The following is a 6,000-nucleotide window of genomic DNA, read 5'->3' as shown; positions in this document are numbered from 1 at the left end:
TGGAACCTAAACAAAACAGAGAAACTGTGGACAGTGATTAACTTCTGAAAGTAAATAAATCTGCCAAGACAATCTTAAAAAATATTAACTTACAATTGTGAGCACATCTCAAGTGAACTGGAAATTTAAATTGACCAACTTATTCATGCTAGAAACCTTTGAATTGGTCCCTTTCTTAGTTTCTCTCTGTTGATATGCCTTGTCTCTCATTTTCCCTCTATTTTGTTAGGTCCGTCCTTCTTCCTCATGGTCTATATTTCTTCCCCATCTTACTCTTACACTTTTTTCTCTCTTCTTTCCTTCTCCTCCCATCTGAGTTCCCATTCTGTGTATCTCTTCTTCACCATCTTTGTGCCGAGTTTTTATCTCAACATCTCTCAGCCACTTCCACCTATTAGTTCTTTCCCTGTTGTGTATGTCTTGAATATGTATTTATCTCATATCCCCTATGAAAAATGTAAAAGCAGAGGAGCTGTAGATTATTTCTCTAACGACAATAAGATCTGAACTTGAATTTACCACTATTCCCCTTCCCTAAACCAAACACCTCACTTAAATGACACCATTATCCTCACTCATGGATGCTCAAAGCCTGAATCATCTTTGACACCTCCACCTCTGTTCCCCTTCTCCCCACTTTCTACTCAAACATTTGCCAATTCCTGGGAAGTCTATTCCCACTCTGTCATTTGCATCTGTCCCTTCCTTCTTATTTCCACTGGGCCTAATTATATATCTATTTTTTGGTAATCATCAAAGATTTTCTAACTGGTCTTCTCTCCCTGCAGTGCATCTTCTTCACTGAGGTCAGCATGGTCTTCCTCAGGCAGATAGATCCCCAACAGCATCACTCTTTGCTCTAAAACCCTAATACCCATGAAAGGTAGAAAGCAGCTCCCCAAAGATATCCACGTCCTAATCCCAAGAACCTGTGGTTATGTTACCTTGCATGGCGAAATGGACTTTGCAGATGTGATTAAGGATTTTGAGATGGGAAGATTATTGTGGATTATACAAATGGGTCCTTAAAAATATTGTTAAAAGTAACAGAGAGAGGTAAAAGAAGAGGTCAGAGTGAGAGGACATAAGGACTCAACCTGCTGTCACTGGCTTTGAAGACAGAAGAAGGGGCCTATGCCAAAGGATGCTGATGGTCTCTGGGAGCTGGGGAAGACAAGGAAACAGATTCTCCCCTAAAGCCTCCAGAAAGGAAGGCAGCTCCACAGGCACCATGATATTAGCACAGTGAGATCAATGTCAGATTTCTGATCTAGATAACTGTAAGATAATGAGTTTGTGTTGTTTTAAGCCACCAAGTGGTAATTCGTTGCAGCAGTGACAGGTAACTAATGCAACGCTTCTCCTTCACAAATGGAGTTACACACAAATGCTTTATCTTGTTATTAGCATCAATTTAGGTAGCCAGATTTTCAGCCATCTTACTATACCCAAAGCTTCTATTTCAAGCAGTCTATTCTTCAAATGCTTTCTTTTCTTTCCTGCTCTGTACCAGTGTTCACAATACCCTCTCTTCTGGAATGCCCCCTACATGATGCCAGTCCTACCACTTGCCAATGCCCATGAACTCCCTGGAGTTATTCCTGACCTCTCCCTTCTTTACTTCCACAGAACCCTCTGTTTGTATTTCTCAAGGTGTGTCTCATATTCTCATTTTAAATAGTGCTTTCTAGTGAGAGAGAAGGGAACAAGAAGACTTTACACACACACGTTGAAACTGCTTCTGGCTTGCTGTTCTCAGAATGCTGTGTTTATGCCTCTCCCGTGGCAGTGGCCACCACACTCTGTTGTTTGTGAGTTATTTATGGGTCTGCATGGCTCACTGGATTGTGAATGTCTCAAAGCCAGAAACTAGATCTTGCCTCCTTTCGTATGCCTCCAGCCCCTAGAACCATGCCAGGCACACAGTAGGGACTTTATAAATGAGCTTTAAATATATGAGTGAGGAGGACAGGTGCAATGTCTGGTTGTATTGAACAGACAGGGATATTAATACATTTTTCTTGCATGATCTGTTTCTATTTAGTTGGGCTAACCCATTGAAGCACCTCAGTTAATGCAATGTGGTTTTAAATGGGGCCACTTTGATGCATACCTTGAAATGTATACCATTTTTTGTTTTGTTTGTTTATCTTGTTTTTACTGAAGAAGAGATACAATAAAAGGGCTCTTCATTTTTCAATCAACTTTTTTAAGGGCTATTTTTGTGAGTAAAAGCATTATAAACGTGCAAAGTATTTGGCCCAGCAATTCTATTTCTCAAAATGTATCCTAAGGGTAATAAGCTTATGCATACAAGGATTTGCCTAAAGGAATGTTCACTGCAGGACCTTTTATAAGAGTGAATACTTGGAGAGAACTGAAATGTTTAATAATGAGAGATTCACCACTTAAACTGTATTATCCCTCCCATGAGATATGCTCGGGTATTGAGCATGATTTTGTCAATTGATATTCATTGTATAAAAAGATGTTTGTGGATATGCTTATATTCTTTCTATGCTTGTCTGAACTTTCTAACTACCATACAATAGCCATATATTTAAAACTTTCCATTTTTTTATAAAACTGTTTTGCCTCCAAAAGGCATCATATAAAACTTTCATATTTATCCAACTTTCAAGAAAATTCATCTACAGATGGGATTCAATTCTCTGATTACGATGAAAGAAGAGAAAAGTCATAAAAGACTTAAAATATAATCTGGATATATCTTTATTCTGTTAATTTATTCACTCTAGGAATATTTATTATACCATCTTAATTAAGGCCTCTGAGAGCAAACAACAGAAACAGATTCTAGCTACCTTAAACAAAAGAAAATGATTGACATAATATGAGAAACTCGCAGAACCACTGAGATACCAGGAAGCAGGCTTGGAGAAGCAGGCACCAGGAGGGCTCTAGAGAACCAAAAAGCAGAAAGCACAGCAACCGGTTCACAGACAAACTCAACCAAGATGCCACAGCATCACTCCCGACATGGTGAATGGCTTCCACAAGTTTTCCATCCTTGGGTGGGTCACTCTCCCAAACTCAGAGTCCCTGGAGAATACACTGGATGGCCAAAGTCAGCTATGTGTCTTTTTTTCCCTTGTTCTGAGTCAGAGGATTGGAGGGAGAGGCCCCGGTCCTATCGCTATGACTATACACAATGGGCAATATATTTTCCCAGTAAACTGAGGATGCTGTTAGGAAGGTAACATGGAAGCTGGCAGCCTAAATGCCCCCTATGTGTCCCTGTCCCTGCAATGTGCCGGAGACCTGTGCTGTTCAGGCCACAGGCTCAGCTTCCCTGCCAAGGACCCTGTACAACCAGCTCAGTGGAGCTCCCGGGCCAGAAACACCACTCAAAGAGATGGTGTTCTTTGATTCTATTATTTCACTTACACACTTGAACATGTTAAGGTTTTCTATTGCTAATTTATTCTAGTCTACAGAAACAAATTATACTTGTTTCTGTTCTGGTTGTCCACACCATACTTTGCTTAACTGGTACAAATACCCTGCTACGTACTTACTACATAGCAGCCTGCCAAACGGCCTGGAGTGTGTCATCAGCACCATGCCATGGAGATTATCTTAAAAGTCTCAAAGTTTGTTTTAAACCTATTGTATTTAGGGTGCCTTAGCTACAGAAAAGTGCTGTGTGGTGTGTGTGTGTGTGTGTGTGTGTGTGTGTGTGTGTGTGTGAGAGAGAGAGAGAGAGAGAGAGAGAGAGAGAGAGAAAATAGAGAACAAAGAGAAAGGAACAAGGAAGATGGAAATTAAATTCCAAATTTAAATTGCTAAAATAAATCAATGCTTCTCTTGAATTCACAAACTTGAAGCCTGCATACCTTCCATCCACTTAAGAGCTGTTAAAATTTAAACAGTTATACAAAGAGTTTTAATGCAGCTGCAAAGGCATGGAAACCAAACTGTAAATACCTTTCCCATAATAAAGCGAGGGTGACTGGCTTTATTTTAATAAACACCACAGAGTAAATAAGATCCTAGAGCAAGACACTGTGTCATATATGGGCACATGGGTCATTCACAGACATCTCAGTTTACCTGACAATCATCCTATGTCAGGAAGGAACTTCTAACAAAACCTCCTCCAAATAAAGTTGGAAATGGAGAAACCTTTGCAAATTGTTGTTTGTGAGAGTCAAATCTACAGCAGAGGGCCATGCTTATCCTTATTTTGCTATATGTTCTGAAGTGTATGATTATCTCCCACTCTCCCAAACCCACATCAGATTAATGGGTGGGTCTTGTGGCTCAGACCTTTCTACTCAGCTTCTGGGGAGCTCTCAGGTTCTGGAACTTGCTTCCCTTCCCATCCGAGCTCACAGAGCTCTCTCACCTGCTGTGCTGAAGCTATGCTGGGCTTTAGGTTTCTAGTTTTACGCACAGCTCTTTCTTGTCCCAGGACCTTTGCATTTACAGTTTCCCAGACCCGAAACACTTTCTCCTCTGTTTCAGCATAAATATCTCTTTTTACGGGTTTTTACAGGTACAGGTTTCCCCGGACCATTTATCCCTCACTGCATTATTTTCTGTCCCAAGCCTCTGTTGATGGCACTCATAGCCCTTATCTCACTCTGTAACTAACTCATTGATGTGTTTTCACTCACCCTGCCTCCCTCACTAAAATGGAAGCTGCTGGAAGTAAGAGATAATGCCCTTCATGAGAACTTGGCTTAGGGTGGACATTCACTTGGTAAGAGGTGAATGGGTAGAAACATGAACACAGGGACAGTTGGATTTTCCCTTGAGCATCTGTCCTCTCCAGAGGGGTCACAGTTGCCCAGGAACCAAGGGCCCTTGGAGGTCAAAGGAAACCGCTTCCATGTGGACTAAAGGATGATCACTCATTTTTATGAGAGGAGGTGCCTTAGGAAGAAGTAGACTCACGTGCAGGAGGGGTTATAAAGCAGAACAGGTGTTCAGACACAGTGACATCATATGTCTGTAACTCAAAAATGAATGTGGAGCCAGAGAAGGAGGAGAGAGGCTTCAGACTGTCTCTAACTGGGAAACAGCTGCCCAGAAATCAGCCTAGTTCAAAAGGAATTAACAGAATTGAGCAAGAGAATATAAGACCACATCAATTCACGATAGGGCGTTCTTAATCACTTACTCTCCGGCAAAGTCCGTATTAACCTGCTGTTTGAACACTGAAAAGCCGACCGCGTGAAGCAGTAGAGAATAGAGGCAGATAAAGGGCGGCGAAGCAGAGTTATCACAGTCTAGATAAGAGCTTCCTGGCTCCTTTCTGTGCTAGCTGGTCTTTGTCCTCCAGTCTTCCCGGTATTGTTTGGTTTAATCTATTTATGTTTGAGACTGCAGTTAACTTATTCATGTTTTATTATCAATAAAAATCAAATAAATGAACACTTAGGGTACTGGAAAGGAAATCTAGAAAACAGGGTCCCGAGTCAGCTCTTTCGGGCAAGGGCAGCCAAAACAATGAAACAGACATCAAGAGCATAAAGTACTGGGAAAATCCCGACAACACTAAAATTTTATAATTTATTTTTAGATTTATATGTAGTAAAATTTGCTGGTTTTGGTGTACAGTTCTATGAGGTTTGACCAAGTTACAGAGTTGTGAAACCACTGCCGTGTTCAGGATACAGCAAAAGTGAAATTTAACACTGTACTTAGAGATAGAAATTTCACAACTGTACTTAGAGATAGATTTTAAATAATATATTAATGAGGCATCCTTGAATGAGTTCCTGCTCCATACTGTCCACCGCCCCTTCCCCGTACATGTCGGTCCCATTCATACACCTAGAGGCTCTTGTCTTGTAAGTAGGAAAGGAAGCCCTGAGGAGGAAGGGGCTACAGTGGAAAGAAAAGTAGGAGACAAGGAATGGTCTCTGGCTCCAGAAGATCCCTTAAACTGATTTGAGCTCTAAAGAGAAGGGTTTAGAAGCAACAATCAAAAGGAATGTTCAAGAGGGGTTTAGGCACAAGACAAGATGCTAT

This window comes from Macaca nemestrina, chromosome 6 (assembly GCF_043159975.1).
Source record: "Macaca nemestrina isolate mMacNem1 chromosome 6, mMacNem.hap1, whole genome shotgun sequence".
Classification (NCBI taxonomy): domain Eukaryota; kingdom Metazoa; phylum Chordata; class Mammalia; order Primates; family Cercopithecidae; genus Macaca; species Macaca nemestrina.
This window is presented reverse-complemented; position numbering follows the sequence as displayed.